Consider the following 19,887-nt stretch of genomic DNA (forward strand, 5'->3'; position numbering starts at 1 on the left):
GTGTAATTTCTCCAGTGGTGTAGGGCGCAGACACCCCGGGATAATGCGGCATGTCTCACTAAGAGCCTCATCCACTGTTTTAGCGTGGTGAGGTGTGTTCCACACTGGGCATGCATACTCAGCAGCAGAGTAGCACAGCGCAAGGGCAGATGTCTTCACTGTGTCTGGTTGTGATCCCCAGGTTGTGCCAGTCAGCTTTCGTATGATATTGTTTCTGGCACTCACTTTTTGCTTGATGTTCAGGCAGTGCTTCTTGTAGGTCAGAGCATGATCCAGAGTGACTCCCAGGTATTTGGGTGCGCTGCAATGCTCCAGTGGGATTCCTTCCCAGATGATCTTCCGAGCTCGGGATGCTTGTCTGTTCTTGAGATGAAAGGCACATGTCTGTGTTTTAGATGGGTTAGGGATCAGCTGGTTTTCCCTGTAATAGGCAGTAAGAGCACCTAGAGCTTCGGAAAGCTTCTGTTCAACCATCTCAAAGCTCCCTGCTTGAGTGGTAATGGCACGATCATCAGCATAGATGAAACTCTTTGTCCCTTCTGGCAGTGGCTGGTCATTTGTGTAGATGTTGAACATGGATGGAGCAAGCACACATACCCAATAATTGGCACACATACCCAATAACAATCACATTTGAATACTGGTGAGGTTGGAGGGACTGATTTTGTCAATTGGGAGTTGTAGTTGCTGGGATTTATAGTTCACCTACAATCAAAGAGCATTATGAACTCCACGAATGATGGAATTGAACCAAACTTGGCACACAGAACTCCCATGACCAACGGACCATATTTGGCACAAATACCCAATAACGATCATACCTGTATACTGGTGGGGTTGCTGGAATTGATTTTGTCATTTGGGATTTATAGTTCACCTACAACCAAAGAGCATTCCGAACTCCACCAGTGATATAATTGAGCCAAACTTAGCACACAGAACTCCCTTGACCAACAGAAAATCCTGGGCATTGACCTTGAGTTTGGGATTTGTAGTTTACCTCCATCCAGAGAGCACTTTGGACTCAAACAATGATGGATCTGGACCAAATTTGGTACCAATATTCAATATGCCCAAATGTGAGCACTGGTCTAGTTTGGGGAAAACAGATCTTGACATTTGGGAGTTGTAGCTGCTGGGATTTATAGTTCACCTACAATCAAAGAGCATTTTGAACTCCACCAATGATAGAATTGAACCAAACTTGGCACACAGAACTCCCATGACCAACAGAAAATACTGGGCATTGACCTTGATTTTAGGAGTTGTAGTTCACCTACATCCACTTTGGACTCAAACAATGATGGATCTGGATCAAATTTGGTGCCAATACTCAATATGCCCAAATATGAACACTGGTGGAGTTTGGGGGAAACTAGACCTTGACATTTGGGAGTTGCAGCTGCTGGGATTTATAGTTCACCTACAATCAAAGAGCATTATGAACTCCACGAATGATGGAATTGACCAAACTTGACACACAGAACCCCTATGATTATCAGAAAATATTGTGGGTTGTTGTAGGTTTTTCCAGGCTATATGGCCATGTTCTAGAGGCATTTTCTCCTGACGTTTCGCCTGTATCTATGGCAAGCATCCTCAGAGGTAGTGAGGTCTGTTGGAAATAGGGAAAAAAAGTTTATCTATCTGTGGAATGACCAGGGTGGGACAAAGGACTCTTGTCTGCTGGAGCCAGGTGTGAATGTTTCAACTGACCACCTTAATTAGCATTTGATGGCTTGGCAGTGCCTGGGGGAATCTTTTGTTGAGAGGTGATTAGATGTCCCTGATTGTTTCCCCTCTGTTGTTTTGCTGTTGTAATTTTAGATTTTTTTTTTAATACTGGTAGCCAGATTTTGTTCATTTTCATGGTTTCCTCCTTTCTGTTGAAATTGTCCACATGCTTGTGGATTTTCAATGGCTTCTCTTGGCAGTGCCCAAGCACTTCCGAGCCATTAAATGCTAATCAAGGTGGTCAGTTGAAACATTCACACCTAGCCCCAGCAGTCAAGAGTCTTTTGTCCCACCCTGGTCATTCCAAAGATATATAAACCCCTTTTTTCCTAGTTCCAACAGACCTCACAACCTCTGAGGTTGCTTGCCATAGATGCAGGCGAAATGTCAGGAGAAAATGCCTCTAGAACATGGCCATATATCCTGGAAAAACCTACAACAACCCAGTGATTCCGGCCATGAAAGCCTTCGACTATACAGAAAATATTGTGCTTTCTGATGGTCTTGGGTGACCCTTCTGACACCCCCTCATGACCCACCCAGGGATCCCAACCCCCAGGTTGATAAACACTGGCATAGAGATATAGGGCCATGTTCTAGAGGCATTTCTCCTGACGTTTCGCCTGCATCTATGGCAAGCATCCTCAGAGGTGAGGTCTGTTGGAAATAGGACAAAATTACAACAGCAAAAACAGCAGTGAGGAAACAACCAGACACAGCTTAACACCTCTCAACAGGAGATTTCCCAGGCTCAGGCAGGCCTTCAAATGCTAATGAAGCAGAGAGGAAACAACCAGGCACAGCTTAACACCTCTCAGCAGGAAATTTTTCCCAGGCTCAGGCAGGCCTTCAAATGCTAATGAAGCAGAGGAAACAACCAGGCACAGCTTAACACCTCTCAGCAGGAATTTTTTCCCAGGCTCAGGCAGGCCTTCAAATGCTAATGAAGGTTGAAACATTCACACCTAGCTCTAGCAAGGAAGAGCTCTTTGCCCCACCCCAGCCATTCTACAGATATATAAACCCTATTTCCAAGAGACCTCACTACCTCTGAGGATGCTTGCCATAGATGCAGGCGAAACGTCAGGAGAAAAACTGCCTCCAGAACATGGCCCTATAGCCTGAAAAAACTCACAAGAACCTAGTGATTCAAGCCATGAAAGTGATATCGAGCTCTTTTGGGGGATCTTCCGGAGGGAGAGATCCCTTAGGACCGCTCAAAAGGGTCCCCAAACCTCGGTGAGACCAGCGAAGCCAATCCAAAGAACGCAAAAAATATTTTAAAAATTAATCTCACTGGAGGCAGAAGAGGTTCAGTGACCGAGGCGTTTATTCTGCGATTCAGCTGAAAAGGATGCGATTGTAGTGATCATTCACATACAAGCATGATTTTACAGAATTTCCAGGCAATTTTATAGTGTACAGACAAAGGAAAACAGTTTCAAAATTCCCGCCCGCCCACTGCCGGCCGGCTTCACCCTGATTGGTTGGCTGCAGAGCAGCTGGGAGGAGCCTTGGCAGCACGCCCCGCCTCCAGACCAATCAGCGGGCTCCGCTGCCTCTGGGAGGCCAATCAGCGCCTTCCTAGCGCCTCCAAGGATGGACCAATCGGCAGCTAGGAGGCAGGACCTTTAAAGCCCTAAACGGTTCTGGCCCTGGTTTTGACCTTTAAAGCCCTAAACGGTTCTGGCCCTACATACCTATCCGAACGTATCTCAGCCTATCAGCCCACCAGGACCCTTAGATCTTCAGGAGAAGCCCTTCTCTCTATCCCACCTGCTTCACAGGTGCGGCTTGTGGGAACGAGAGATAGGGCCTTTTCTGTGGTGGCCCCCCGGCTTTGGAATGCCCTCCCTACTGAATTAAGATCAGCCACCTCGCTAATGGCATTTAGGAAAAAAACTAAAAACCTGGATGTTTGGGCAAGTCTTCAATTGATCTTCGACGTGATGTTGTCTGACCATGGATTAGCAATCAAGATAACGAATTGGATGATGATTTTAACTATGAGATGTCCCGATCTGTATTGGTGGCCCAATACTATGTATGTTTTTATATGTATTCCTAATTTTAATTTTATATGTTTAAAGTGAATTGTATATTTTAACATGTTGTAAACCGCAATGAGTCGCCGCGCAGGCTGAGATATTAGCGGTATACAAGCATACCAAATAAAAAATAATAATAATAAAAATTAAAATAAAATAGGACGAAGCTTGACAGCTGACAGAGGAAATGATGACAAACAGCTGATCTTCTGTAAAATAAAATACTCAAAACAAACCAATTTATTCCCGGGTGTAGGAGCCCAAAATGAGAAAAGGGAGATAGCAGTTAGGCTTAGGATTAGTAGCAGAAAAATATAAAATTGAAACGGTGGCGATCCGCCATTTTATGATTTTTCGCAGATAAGGAGGTCTGAAATGGCGGTTTCCGTATCCACGGTTTGGGCGAACGCAGATTCAGGGGCCGGGGGTCGCCCGAAGGCGCCTCCCGCGGGCTCACGGCTCTCCGGAGCCTGGAAAAAGGTTTATTTTAGTGTTGTTATGGTTAGAGTCAGAAAAAGATACAAAAGTGTCAAGCGGAAAGATAAAAAGTTGCAAGTTTCAAGTACCTTTATTAGGGAAATGATACAAAGTAGGGAGAAGGGAAAGCAAGGGAAAGTTGCAGGCATTCCTGGCTTTGAGCTGGCTGCGGGGGCACATTTCATCAGTTGATCCACAAATTTGATCCAGGAACTGCGGAACTCTCCGCTGCGGCTCACACCAACGTGAAGGCGGGGCTCTCTGCCGCGCTCGGGCTGAAAAGCCTTCGACAATACACTGGCATAGAGAGTCAGTAGAGTAATCCTTTGCTAGACAAATGCCTATTCACACCTTGGTCACTTTCAGGAGTCTAAGTTTCTGAAATTTGTTGCTGCTTCAAAACAAGTTTGGAGTGAGTTTGGAACAATATCATGTGATGGTAAGCCTTTCCATTCGTGGCTAGGGAGTTTCAAAAGCACCTTATAAGACTCGAGCAATAATCCTCTCATGACCCTATAAGTAAGTCAATTGCAAGCTTGACATCACCAACACTAACATTATCTATCGTGCTGCCTAGCTAATGACTTCCAGATCAAAACGAAAGCATCATCCAAGGATTTTCAGCTGCTGAAAACCGTCCTTGCTTCTACCCAGAGTTTTCGTTTTGGGAGGCCTTGCCATTGCAGTTGCCACTTTGAGTCTCCTTGAGGAAGAGAAAGCAGGAGACAAAGACGATAAGTGAATAATAAGTCTCCTTTGCCCCTGAGATGTAAATGTGTTTAAGAATGTAATTCTGAAACACATTTACATCTCAGGAGCAAAGGGGACTTGTTATTGTAATTATTTGTAAAGCGCTTATGGGTCATAAAACCATAGAATCCTAGAATCCTAGAGTTGGAAGAGACCTCCTGGGCCATCTAGTCCAACTCCATTCTGCCAAGAAACAGGAATATTGCATTCAAATCACCCCTGACAGATGGCCATCCAGCCTCTGCTTAAAAGCTTCCAAAGAAGGAGCCTCCACCACAGTCCAGGGCAGAGAGTTCCACTGCTGAACGGCTCTCACAGTCAGGAAGTTCTTCCTCATGTTCAGATGGAATCTCCTCTCTTGTAGTTTGAAGCCATTGTTCCCTTGCGTCCTAGTCTCCAGGGAAGCAGAAAACAAGCTTGCTCCCTCCTCCTCCCTGTGGCTTCCTCTCACATATTTATACATGGCTATCATATCTCCTCTCAGCCTTCTCTTCTTCAAGCTAAACATGCCCAGCTCCTTAAGCCACTCCTCATAGGGCTTTTTCTCCAGACCCTTGATCATTTTAGTTGCCCTCCTCTGGACACATTCCAGCTTGTCAATATCTCTCTTGAATTGTGGTGCCCAGAATTGGACACAATATTCCAGGTGTGGTCTAACCAAAGCAGAATAGAGCATGAGGAGCATGACTTCCCTAGATCTAGACATGAGGCTCCTCTTCATGCAGGCCAAAATCCCATTGGCTTTTTTTGCCGCCACATCACATTCCTGGCTCATGTTTAACTTGTTGTCCATGAGGACTCCAAGATCTTTTTCACACGTACTGCTCTCAAGCCAGGCCTCATTGTAAGTGTAAGGTTTTCTTTGACACACACACACACATACTTGATCCTGTTACGACTTACTGTAACAGGCCCAAGACCTGCCTTTCCTGCATCCATCCCTGTAGGGTCCAATGATCCCTTGACCCATCCCGATAAAACAATGTACCCAATGGGCTCCATCCTCAGTCTCTCCTGCAATGCGGACTCCAACTACACTTGGTGTTCTAACAACCAAACGCTCAACCAGAGGAGCAAGTTGCAACTCTTTAATCCGGCTTTAAATGACACTAGGAACTACATTTGCATGGCTTCCAATGTGGGGACTGTCTTGATTGGATCTCAAGCCCTTCCCTCACTTAAAACGAATCCACCTCGCTACCCATCTCTGTGCCCTGATCCTTCCCCCTTTTCTTTTCCAGATGGGCCTGATAATGTTAACACTGAGGGTTTGGTAGGGATCACAATGGTACCCAATTCCTGGGCAAACTTTTTTTGCGCCGCCGACTCCAACCCTCCAGCACAGTTTCGGTGGTTTTTCAATTATAGCGATACGAATGTGACTGGAAGGTTCTACAGCATTCATGCAACGACCTGGGACGATGCAGGATATTACATGTGCATGGCTTACAACAACAGAACCAAAGGGACGGGTACTGCCACAGTCACTGTCAAGTGGTGGAATGGTGAGTATCCACAACCAGTGACCAGCGGATACTTGGGTCAAACACTTTGTCCATTTCTGCTCAATCTCTCTGTTCCATCGTGGAAGGTAATCTCAAATCCTTCCATAGAATCATAGAATCATAGAGTGGGAAGAGACCTCATGGGCCATCCAGTCCAACCCTATTCTGCCAAGAAGCAGGAATATTGCATTCAAATCACCCCTGACAGATGGCCATCCAGCCTCTGTTTAAAAGCCTCCAAAGAAGGAGCCTCCACCACATTCCGGGGCAGAGAGTTCCACTGCTGAACGGCTCTCACCATCAGGAAGTTCTTCCTCATGTTCAGATGGAATCTCCTTTCTTGTAGTTTGAAGCCATTGTTCCATTTTGATGCATACGGCAGTCTTGCTGCTGTGGCCATACATGGCATCCACGCTGGAGACATTGGAATGACCAATGGTTGAGTTCGGGAGGGGTGGGAATAGGGCTGGACACATTTATGGTAGGTTTCTCCCAACTTTTCATTTTGCAACATTTTGCAATATTCTCCCTTCTTTTTGCTGTGCAATGCTTTGCAGTGTTCCCCCTTCTTTCTGGTGTGAAATGTTGGATGTCCACACAAAATGGGAAGGTGTGTCATGAGGTTGGAAAACCCCATCTTGAGCATCCTGACCCACAATGCTAGCAAATTACCCCCAGTTTGATCCTTTGCTGGGTTGTTGTAGGTATTGGGGGGGCTATGTGGCCATGGTCTAGAGCAGTGATGGGCAACCTTTTGAGCGTGGTGTGTCAAAATTCACCAAAAAGCTGAGCATAATTCAGGTGGTGTGTCACTTCAAGAAAAAAACCATAATTTCACAATATTTAGTTTAAATAACAAAAAATATATAATTGTAATTCCCACTTTCTCTCTTATCATGTTGTTCTACCTCTCTTTATGTAAATAATATCCTTTTTGGAGTGTTTAATAAAAATATAATTTTAAAAACCCAACAAAATATTATTTATTTTTAATTTAATTTAAATGTATTTCTAGCATTTAATATGCTATTTAATGTATTTCTAATAATAATGATGATGATGGTGATGATGATGATGATGATGATGATGCAATAACAATAAAGTAACATTGCAAAATAATATTTTGGTATTTAATTTACCATCTCATTTAAGGCATATATATATATAGGCATATATTAAAAATATTTAAAATGCACTAAATTAAAATGCATTAAATTAAATGTCAAATTAAAATTCAATTTACCATTTCATTTAAGGCATTCTGAAATATTTGAGTAATATAGCAAAATATTATTTATCATTTAATTTAATTTAAATATGTAACTCCTTAATATTTAGGAAACAATGCAAAATAATTGTTGTAACTCAGCGTGTGCCTCCTGTATCTACTAGTGCTAGTAGGAGGAAACGAGGCTTGGAAGAGGAAGATGTTCAGCAACAGCTGAAGCGCATTAGGGACTTGTTCTTAGAATCTACTGATGAAGAAGACTTTCAGGGGTTTACTCATGAGGAAATGGAGGTGGAGGATTACCGTGGTGTAAAGCGAGTAGCACGCAGTTCAGACAGTGATGAGGAATCCATTTCCAAGCGTCTTAAAGACATTGCAGATAGCGACGGGTCTGAAAGTGAGGATGAAGAGCTGGACTGGACCAGGGTCCAGGAGGTTTTGGATGTGGTTAATGCTCCAACTTCCAGCGATGAGTTCCAAGGGTTCACAGACCCATGGGTTTCGGATACTGCTTCGCAGGATGCAGCTCGGAGTGCAGACTGGCAACAGTGGAGAGAACGCAGTTCACCTGTGGAACTAGAGGCACCTGGGGGTGAATCTAGTGATTCTGATGGGATTTAAGGAGTAGCCTTGGGTCCATCTTGTTGCAGAGTTCAAAGTGTCGTGTACCCGTGCATCTTGCTGTTAACTCTTGCCTTGAGTCCTTGCATCCAGAACCGTGTCTTCGTGATCGTGCTGATGACTTTGCCTGACCTGGAATCATGAGTCTTGTCTCCTGCCCTGACCCTTGGACCGTCTTGACCATTCTTCGCTTCTGCCTATCTCCTGTGACTACGTTAGACCGCTCCTCCTGCTGATTATTGCCTAGTGATTTCTTGGACTGCCTTTATTCTGTGTTTACTGCGAACTGTTTGCCAGTTTTCCTTTCTGCAGCCCTGACTGCCTGGGCTGCGGCTTTGTTTACATTCCTGCCAGCCGCAGACTCTTTTGTTTACTAGCTCTGCTGATAAGAGCCTTTTGAACTGTTAATTTGCCATTAAAGACCTTCTGTTAACCCTTAAGCTGCTGTTTTGCCTCGTCGGTCCGCCTGGGTCTTGACAATAATATTCGTTTCCTTAATAATTAAATAAACCAATATTATTTTGCAATGTTATCTAAATATTAATAATAATTAAATATGTTTAAATTTGACATTTAATTTAATGCATTTATGCATTAAATGCATTTATGCATTAATGTGAGACCTCACAACCTCTGAGGATGCTTGTCACAGATGCAGGCGAAACGTCAGGAGAGAATGCCTCTAGAACATGGCCACATAGCCCGAAAAACCTACAACAACCCAGTGGTTCCAGTCATGAAAACCTTTGACAATACACTGATTCTTTACTATTGAACATGACAGTCCTGCTGAATTAAACATATGCTTTTTTTGGCAGATCCTCCTCATTCTCCCATTGAACCTGAAGGAACTGAAGGATCGGGGCTTGGACCTGGAGCCATTGCTGGGATCGTGGTTGGGAGCCTGGCACTGGGATTTGCCCTGGTTGGAGGCCTGCTTTATTTCTTTCTCCATAAGACTTCAGACACTTCCCAGAATTCCTGTGTTTCCTTACCAATCTGGGAGAGGGGGAAGACATACATTTACTAAGAGATCCCTCGTTGTCCAAGTAGGATTTTTTTTTTTGTCGTGTCAGGAGCGACTTGAGAAACTGCAAGTCACTTCTGGTGTGAGAGAATTGGCCGTCTGCAAGGACGTTGCCCAGGGGACGCCCAGATGATTTGATGTTTTTATCATCCTTCTGGGAGGCTTCTCTCATGTCCCCGCATGAGGAGCTGGAGCTGATAGAGGGAGCTCATCCGCCTCTCCCTGGATTCGAACCTGCGACCTGTCGGTCTTCAGTCCTGCCGGCACAGGGGTTTAACCCACTGTGCCACCGGGGGCTCCTTCCAAGTAGGATGATCTTCCAGGGTGGGTCCGTAGGTGACTGTAGAGCCTTATTCCTGACCACACTCACATTGAGGCTTTTGCCTGGGAAGCAAGCAGAATTCTGGGGAACGTAGTTTAGGGCAGAGCCTTTTGAATTTTCGGGCACTACTGACCTGGAGACAATGCAGGATCTGCATTTTAAAAGTAACTTCTCTAACTTGGTGAGGGAAAAACCCTGCTTTAATGTGGGGAGTGAGCAGAATTCTGGGGAATGTAGTTTAGGGCAGAGCCTTTTGAATTTTCGGGCACTACTGACCTGGAGACAATGCAGGATCTGCATTTTAAAAGTAACTTCTCTAACTTGGTGAGGGAAAAACCCTGCTTTAATGTGGGGAGTGAGCAGAATTCTGGGGAATATAGTTTAGGGTGGGGTTTTCTGAATTCTCAGGTGCTGCTGACCTGGAGGCAATGCAGGATCTGCATTTTAAAAGTAACTTCTCCAACTTGGAGAGAGAAAAATCAAGAGCTTTAATGTAGGAAGTGAGCAGAATTCTGGGGAATATAGTTTAGGGTGGGGCTTTCTGAATTCTCAGGCGCTGCTGACCTGAATGCAATTTTCCTGCTTCTTGGCAGAATGGGGTTGGACTAGATGGCCCACCAGGTCTCTTCCAACTCTAGGATTCTATGACAGCCTTGATAAGGAAAAATGCCAAAAATAACTTGGAAAGTGAAAAACCAAGTGTTTTAATGTGGGGAGTGAGCCAGAATTCTGGGGAATATAGTTTAGGGTGGGGCTTTCTGAATTCCTGGGCACTGCTGACCTGGAGACAATACAGGATCTGCATTTTAAAAGTAACTACTTCAACTTGGAAAGGGGAAAACCAAGAGCTTTAATGTGGGAAGTGAGCCAGAATTCTGGGGAATATAGTTTAGGGTGGGGCATTCTGAATTCTCAGGTGTTACTGAACTGGAGGCAATGCAGGATCTGCATTTTAAAAGTAACTTCTCCAACTTGGAGAGGGAAAAACCAAGAGCTTTAATGTCGGAAGTGAGCAGAATTCTGGGAAATATAGTTTAGGGTGGGGCTTTTGAATTCTCGGGTGCTGCTGAGCTGGAGACAATACAGGATCTGCATTTAAAAAGTAACTACTTCAACTTGGAAAGGGGAAAACCAAGAGCTTTAATATGGGAAGTGAGCAGAATTCTGGGGAATCTAGTTTAGGGTGGGGCCTTTTGAATTCTTGGGCACTTCTGACCTGAATGCAATCTTCCTGCTTCTTGGCAGAACGGGTTTGGACTGGATGGCCCATGAGGTTTCTTCCAACTCTAGGATTCTATGATTCCATGACAGCCTTGATAAGGGAAAATGCCGAAAATAGCTGGGAAGAGGATGGAAGGACAAAGTGGAGGAATTGTTGAAAGAGAGGCTGTTGAGGAAGGAGTGGGTTGAAGCCTCTTCAACCTTAAAGTATCTAAAAGGGATAAAACAGAAGGTTTTGAATGAGAAGTTGGCCAGGTCCAGACAGAGCACTAGTTCCACCGACTGGCTTCTGCTATTATAACGTCCTTGTGCCAAAGAGCATCCAAGTAAATGCCTTATTGCTATCAGGATGGACAATGGGTGAGGATGATGGGAGCTGTAGCCTGACAAATCAGGGTTTCCTACCAACTTTTGATTCCTTGCTTTCTTTCCTTTCCTGCAGGGATCCACTCTCAGAGGAAGAAACCAACCTCAGACCCCATCCAATCTGGACCTCCAGCCTATGACAATGTCTCTCGTCCAAGACAGAGGACAATCGGGGTGAGCCCAGCTCCTTCTCCTTCCTCTTTGCTATTTACATTTATTTCAATGTCTGGGGCCTCGACGAATCAGAGATCCTTAAATCCTGAACTATTCTTGAAAAGAAGCAGGAGAGCTGAGGGATGGTTTATTGTTGCCACCAATTTGAAAGGAACCAGTATTCAGGAGATTTTACCCCAGTTCCCAATTTTAAAAAGACTTAGCCGATTTGCAATGGAGGTTGCCGATTAGGAACCAAATTTACCATCAAGTTAGAAGGGAGGCTGTTCAATTGCACCTCCTCCTTTATTAAGAAAGTATTAACTTAATTACACTGTATATACTGTAGCGTGACTGGAGAGAAGAATGTAGATTTATTTGGTTACTTTTCCCTGCGTTTCTGCCACCACGTGAGGTAAGTTGTAATATTGTGAGAAATGGCACTTTGGACACAGAATAGACGGAGCTGAGGCAATCTTCAAATAAAAGTTAACAATTTTATTAAGTACACAGCGTGTGGTTGCAAGTCATAACTTTTCCTTGTTGCACTTGGAATAATACTTGTAACTTTAACAGTTCATTCTTTCAAGTAACACAGTATCTTTCTGATGTAGAGCACTTGTTTCAGACAAAGTTTCCATACAGGGATGTTTCTCTTAGTTGATCCTCCCTAGATCAAATACTAAGTAAACTATTCTTTAGCCTCTCCTTAGACTAAAAAAAATACCAGCTATGTTTCACCATTCGGCTGCACTAGCCTGAGAAACTTCCAATAGCCAAACCCAGCTTTTCAAAGCCTCAAAGTTTTGCTTCACAAGTCACTCCGCCACCTTTCCTTTCCTTCTCTCCCAACTCCTCACTCCTCACTCCTCTGAACCTAACTCCTGACTCCTCTGAACCTAAACCCAGACTGCTCACTCCTCTAAACCTAAACCCTAACTGATTTTTAACTGTCGTTTTTTCAAAACTCTCCTCTCTAAGCTCCTCCCACTTCACTCTCTCCTGCATCGGTCTCCATGGCAACGCACATGGAGGACTCCTCTGACTTAGGCCGCTCCAGCAATACTGCAGCCAATCTAAACACAAATACAGTTAAAATCATACAATTTATAATCAACTCCTGTACAATTCTACTCAAGCCTTGCAAAGCCAAGGGGAGCGTTGAGGCTTTCTTGGTTGAGTCTTCAGGTCAAGAGTCCCGAGATCATCTAGTATACCATCTAGGGGTGTGCAAAACTTGGTTTGTAATTCGGTTTTCGGATCTATTTCATAAGATTTGTGCATACGAGTCGATATTAAGAAAAGGCTGGGGACCCCCCCCCCCCAAAAAAAAAAACACTTAAGATTCAAAACACTGAGCTATGACTTTTCTCGTAAGTGACACTGGGTTTGGTTCACCAGAAAGCCCCAAGGAGGTTGGTGAGGCCAGAATGGAGGAAGAAGCTCTGTTTTTTCCCCAAAGAAGGAAAGGAAGGATGACCAGGAATGAAGAAGCCCCTCCACACATGGCCAGCCCAGAGAGAGGCAGAGACCACACTCACATTGAAACTTTAACTCAGGAAGCGAGTAGAATTCTGGGAAATGTAGTTTAGGGCCGGGCCTTTAGAATTCTTGGGCACTGCTGACCTGGAGGCAATGCAGCATCTGCATTTCAAAAGTAACTTCTCCAAATTGGAGAGGGAAAAACCAAGTGCATTAAAGTGAGAAGTGAGCAGAATTCTGGGGAATGTAGTTTAGGGTGGGGCTTTTTGAATTCTTGGGCGCTGCTGATCTGGAGGCAATGCAGGATCTGCATTTCAAAAGTAACTTCTCCAACTTGAAGTGGGAAGAACGAAGTGCTTTAATGCGGGAAGTGAACAGAAGTCTGGGGGATGTAGTTTAGGGCAGAGCCTTTTGAATTCTTGGGCATTGCTGATCTGGAGGCAATGCAGGATCTGCATTTTAAAAGTAACTTCTCCAACTTGGAGTGGGGAAAACCAAGTGTTTAATGTGAGAAATGAGCAGAATTCTTTAAAATGTAGTTTAGGGTGGGGGCTTTTGAATTCTTGAGCGCTGCTGACCTGGAGCCAATGCAGGATCTGCATTTTAAAAGTAACTTCTCCAACTTGGAGTGGGAAAAACCAAGTGCTTTAATGTAGGAAGTGAGCAGAATTCTGGGGAATGTAGTTTAGGGTGGGGCTTTTTGAATTCTCGGGCGCTGCTGATCTGGAGGCAATGCAGGATCTGCATTTCAAAAGTAACTTCTCCAACTTGGAGTGGGAAGAACGAAGTGCTTTAATGCGGGAAGTGAACAGAAGTCTGGGGGATGTAGTTTAGGGCAGAGCCTTTTGAATTCTTGGGCATTGCTGATCTGGAGGCAATGCAGGATCTGCATTTTAAAAGTAACTTCTCCAACTTGGAGTGGGGAAAACCAAGTGTTTAATGTGGGAAATGAGCAGAATTCTTAAAAATGTAGTTTAGGGTGGGGGCTTTTAAATTCTTGGGAACTGCTGACCTGGAGGCAATGCAGCATCTACATTTTAAAAGAAACTTCTCCAACTTGGAGAGGGAAAAACCAAGTGCTTTAATGTAGGAAGTGAGCAGAATTCTGGGAAATGTAGTTTAGGGTGGGGCTTTTTGAATTCTTAGGCTCTGCTGACCTGGAGGCAACGCAGGATCTGCATTTTAAAAGTAACTTCTCCAACTTGGAGTGGGGAAAACAAAGTGCTTTAATGTGGGAAGTGAACAGAATTCTGGGAAATGTAGTTTAGGGTGGGGCTTTTTTGAATTATTAGGCACTACTGACTATGACTTCCCCTCCCATATTTATTTATTTGCATTATTTCTACCCTGCTCATATCAGCCCAGAGGCGACTCAGAGCGGCGGCTATCATGTCTCCTCTCAGCCTTCTCTTCTGAAGGCTAAACATACCCTGCTCTTTAAGCCGCTCCTCATAGGGCTTGTTCTCCAGACCCTAGATCATTTGGGTCACCCTCCCCTGGACACATTCCAGTTTGCCAACATCTCCTTTCAGTTGTGGTGCCCAGACCAACAAACACAGTTTGGCTTCACTTCGATTCTATGGAATCCTGGGAGTTGTAATTTGCACTCTTTTTTCGCAAAGAAGACCTTGCAATACTACAACTCCCGTGATCCCAAAGCACTGAGTCTTGGCAGTTCAAATGGGATCATGCTGCAGCCATTCTTGATGTACTCAACAAGGGTCGGGATCTGGAACTGATTTAGGGAATTTGTCGGTGGCTAAATCTCAAATTTGTTTGTTTGTTTGTTTGTTTGTTTGTTTGTTTTGGAACAGGGGAATCCAGGAAGTCCATCCGACCTGAGCCACAATGTCTACTCGGTGAGTAAAAGCGAGCATTCAAAATCTTGCAAACTATAGTTTGTTCAAAAGACATGCATTTCACACACAAAACAAAACCTACAATGACAAGGCTTGCAGATTGTGGGAGATTTTATGCAGAGGCTGGAAGGTCATCTGTCTGGAGGGCTTTGGTGGTGTCTTCCTTTAGGACAGAATGGGGTTGGGTTGGATAGGATGGATGGCCCTTGGAGATCCCTTCAAACTCTATAATTCTGGTATTTCAAGTCCATTCGGCCCTTGGTTGCTGTCTCCAAGGGTTTTCTTTGCAAGGGGAGAAAAGACATTCCACTATATAGAATCATGGGAGTTGCAGTTCCCCAGGGTCTTGAGTCTTCTCTTCCAAAGAGTTGAGGTGCCCCATTGAACTACAATTCCCACAGCATTGCGCCATAACAGTTCAAATGGAAGCCATGATCTTGGTTTTCATGGGAGTTGTAGTTTCCCAAGGTCTTGAGCTTTCTCTACCAAAGAATGGAGCTGCCCCACTGAACTACAATCCCCACAGCATTGTGCCATAACAGTTTGAATGGAAGGCATGTTCCTGGTTTTCATGGGAGTTGTAGTTTCCCAAGGTTTTGAGCTTTTTCTTCCAAAGTGTGGGTGCCTCATTGAACTACAATTCCCACAGCATCGTCCCACACCATTTTGAATTGAAGCCATGGTCCTGGTTTTCATGGGAGTTGTAGTTCCCCAAGGTCTTGATCCTTCTCAAACAAAGGATGGAGATGCCCCATTGAACTACAATTCCCACAGCATTGCACCATAACAGTTTGAATGAAAACCATGGTACTGGTTTTCATGGGAGTAGTAACTCCTCAAGGTCTTGAGCCTTCTCAAACAAAGAGTGAAGGTGCCTTATTGAACTACAATTCCCACAGCATTACACCATAACAGTGCAAATGAAAGCCATGGGCCTGGTTTACATGGGAGTTGTAGTTTCCCAAAGTCTTGAGCCTTCTCTTCTAAAAAGTGGAGGTGCTCCATTGAACTACAATTCCCACAGCATTACACCATAACAGTGCAAATGAAAGCCATGATCTTGGTTTTCTTGGGGAGTTGTAGTTCCCCAAGGTCTTGAGCCTTCTCAAACAAAGGGTGGAGATGCCCCATTGAACTACAATTCCCACAGCATTGCATCATAACAGTTCGAATGGAAGCCATGGTCCTGGTTTTCATGGGAGTTGCAGTTTCCCAAGGTCTTGAGCAGTCTCTTCCAAAAAGTGGAGGTGCCCCATTGAACTACAATTCCCACAGCATTGCCCCATATCAGTTTGAAAGGCATCCATTGTCCTGGTTTTCATATTGTGTTGCTGTGTGTGACTGTATATGATTGTGGTTTTTCTTTTCAGTCCTTGCCACACAGAAGCCCGAACATCCGTTGAGCGGTCAAGCATCTCTCGTGACAGACACACTTCGGCTTGGACTGTGGGGTGGATTTTCCCATTTGAGTGGCATCTATTGACCCTTTCGACTGCATGACGGATCCAACGCCCTCCATTGACAACACCTAACACACTGTGGCATGCATGCAGTTTGACCCCTGGCCAGCCGCAGGGAGTTCCGCAGTTCCTGGATACCCACTTGGGCCAAGACTGATTGAATGTGCCCCAATAGCAGCTTCAACCAGCAGCCTTGTGCTCTCTCCTTTCGCTTCTTTCCCCATCCCAAACAATGTAATCAATCCCTAAATAAAGACTAATCGAATTGTAACCTTTACCTCTTCAGAATGATACTTTGTGTCCTCTTCCTGACTCACTAGACAAAAAAAGCAAGAATTTACCTTTTCCGGGCCGCGGGAAGCTGCCAGCCCACCTGGGATGCCTGGGAGGCTGAGTCTGCGTTTCTTCAAACTGCGGATACGGAAACCCCTCGGACCTCCGTATCCGCGACTTGACGGATCAAGTCCGTTTTGGTGCCATATTTTTCCTAGCTGAATTCTAACACTATCTGCTGTCTCACTTTTTGCATTTCAGGCTCTGATGCTCAGGGAATAACTTTTGAATTTTTAAGAATATATTTTTAAGGAATCATAGAATCAAAGAGTTGGAAGAGACCTCATGGGCCATCCAGTCCAACCCCCTTCTGCCAAGAAGCAGGAATATTGCATTCAAATCACCCCTGACAGATGGCCATCCAGCCCCTTTTTAAAAGCTTCCAAAGAAGGAGCCTCCACCACACTCTGGGGCAGAGAGTTCCACTGCTGAACGGTTCTCAAACAGCTGATTGTAAAAACCAAGCCTTGCTGCTGCTGCGCTGCCACTGCCATCACTGTTTCTTCGTCCTTCTGGAGCCCCTCGACCCAGAGACTTGATGTGGTCACCCCATGAGGCTTTCAGGGAGCAGATCGGTCACCTGGCTCCAGCCATTGGAAAGAGTTATAGTTTTCCAAGGACCAAGGACAAGCTTCAACCTCAGCACTGCAAGGCTCTATATCTTAGGGACCACCTCTCCTTCTCCCATCATCGGAGGCCACAAAGACCAGCACAATGCGACTTACTCTATATACTGGGTCCTAGAGAAGTGCACTTGGAAAGTACCAGGCGCAGGTGGGCTTTCTCTATTTCTGCCCTGCCTTATGGAATTCCTTGCCGCCCTACATGAGAGCCATGCGTGACTTAGGACCTTTTACTCTAGCACTTAAGACCTGGCTTTTTACTAGAACATTCGATCTCTGTTGATTTTTAATTTCTGTATTATGTATTTTATCTTTTACAATTTAGCTTGTAAATCACCTAGAGCATTCTCGGATGGAGGGCGATTAATAAGTAATTAAAGATGATGATGATGATCTTGGCTCAGTGGCATCGCCAGGTATCTCCTTATGATTTTTTTGGGACCTTTTTGCCCCACACCGTGACTTTGTCCCCCCTCCAAAGACTTATTTTCTTCAGTGAAAGGCTCTCATCAATTTCTCAATGAAGAGCAAAAGGTGGGGGGGGGGGGGATAAGTGGGTATATTCTCTGTATCATGATTTCTATATTTTCATGTTTTCTCCCTGTGTGTCTCACCTTTTCCTGGTCTTTTGGCCCCATTCCCCTTTTGAAAAATAAATATATATAAATATATGAGGAAGTCGCCCTGGCCCTGGAAAGGAAGGAATTACCAGGTGAAAGAATCCTTATCAAAAGACACTAATTTCATGGATGATAACAAAGGATCGTGCCCCCTGTCCTCGGAGGTTTTGCCCACCAGGGGAAATGGATGCTTGGCAAACTATTGAAATTATATTTCAATAGGACAGGGGGGAGCCTTCGGAAAGCTTCCCCTCTCCTGACCTGTCACTCATTCAATCTCTCTCACTAAGACATCCACCTAAGTTTCCCCCATTGTTCCTCTGTCTTGACGTGGAAGGAAAACCCGGATTATGGCAGTATCGCCAACATCAATGTTTATTGTAATCACTCAAAGAACAATAGTAAGGCTAAGCTCGTAGGCCTTTTAGGACTCGCCAAGCCTCTTGGACATTTCCTGAGTTTCCATAATCCACTCAAGAATGCATTGTATTCCCTTGTCCCGCCTCCCTCTCTCCTGATTCGCTGGAGTGCCGAAGCAGCAGAAGCCCTCTGATTGGCCCAGGCGCACAGCAGAAGCCCTGTGATTGGCCCAGGTGCTCAAGAGGCAGCTGAGCCTCCTCTCAGCTGTTGACACACTGGCCAATCACCTTCAAGCCGGGCGGAGGGCGGGGAGCGGGAGATTCAAACCACACAACCCTGTTTTTCTATAAAAAATGCCTTTATTTGTACCCATGCTTAGCTTGGCGAATGATTGCTGCTCTACATCCTTTTCAGCTAAATTGCTAATAAATCATCTCGGTGGCGCTTCCTTCAACTTTGGTGAGATTCTTTTTGGGATCCTAGAGAAAATAAATCATTTCAAATTGGGCTTCTCTTTTCTCACCAATGTAGCGATCCCTCTTTGGTGGGGCCGCAGGGTCTCTCCTTCTGGAATAGACTTTTAAATTCCCTATCGACTTCATAATGACAGTCTCAAATGCAATAAAGAGGTACACACATGCAACAAATCCGTATTGCAAAGGCTGCATCCAAGTGCAATGAATCAATCTTGCAAAAGCAAATAAATAATAATAATGAAATATCCCAAAGGTGGCACGCAAATGCAACAAATAAATACAAGATTGCAAAGGCAACATAGAAACACAACCAATAAGCCAAGAAGTTTCAGAAAAGTGACAGGCAAATGCAAAAATGAAATATCACAAAGGGAGCATCCAAATGCAAAATGTAAATTTAAAAATAATTGCAAAGGTGGCATCCAAGTGCAATGGATAAATATTGCAAAAGCAGCAGACAAACGCAAATAAAAAAATAATGATAATAATAATAATAATAATAATAATAATAATAATAATAATAATGAATTATCTCAAAGGTGGCGCACAAATGCAACAAATGAATGCAAGATTGCAAAGGCAGCATACAAACACAACCAATAAGCCAAGAAGGATCAAAAAGGTGGCAGGCAAATGCAACAAATGAAATATCACAAAGGGAGCATCCAAATGCAAAACGTAAATTTAGAAAAATTATTGCAAAGGTGGCATCCAAGTGCAATAACTAAATCGATGCGCCCCTCCAAAAACAACCCCTACAATAGGCTTGCCCTTGGTAAGAAACATCTGGATGGCACACAACACAACGATTCTTCAAATGTAACTGTTTTAGGGTGCGTCTACACTGTAGAATTAATGCAGTTTGACACCACTTGTCAGCCATATTTCAACGGGATTGGACCCTGGGTGTTGTTGTTTCCCAGGGTTGCAGAATATTGAGCCATGGCTGTTTAAGTACATTAGTTTTAATGCATTGTCGAAGTCTTTCATGGCCAGAATCACTGGGTTGTTGTAGGTTTTTCGGGCTGTGTGGCCACGTTCCAACAGACCTCACAACCTCTGAGGATGCCTGCCACAGATGCAGGTGAAACGTCATGAGAAAATGCTTCTAGAACATGCCCAAAATATCGTTTCCTAGGGTTGCAGAATATTGAGCCATGGCTGTTAAAGTGCATTAGTTTTAATGCATTGTTGAAGTCTTTAATGGCCAGAATCACTGGGT

The 19,887-nt window shown here is 44.4% G+C and overlaps 1 long non-coding RNA gene across 1 annotated transcript; it reads left to right on the forward strand.

Annotated features, from left to right (window-relative positions):
* Positions 1-11,413: 11,413 nt before the first annotated feature.
* Positions 11,414-16,524, forward strand: LOC137097988 (uncharacterized). Its single transcript, XR_010910529.1, has 3 exons — positions 11,414-11,473; positions 14,749-14,793; positions 16,164-16,524. It is a non-coding gene; the product is annotated as an uncharacterized lncRNA (long non-coding RNA).
* Positions 16,525-19,887: the final 3,363 nt, after the last annotated feature.

This window comes from Anolis sagrei, chromosome X (assembly GCF_037176765.1).
Source record: "Anolis sagrei isolate rAnoSag1 chromosome X, rAnoSag1.mat, whole genome shotgun sequence".
NCBI classification, from domain to species: Eukaryota; Metazoa; Chordata; class Lepidosauria; order Squamata; family Dactyloidae; genus Anolis; species Anolis sagrei.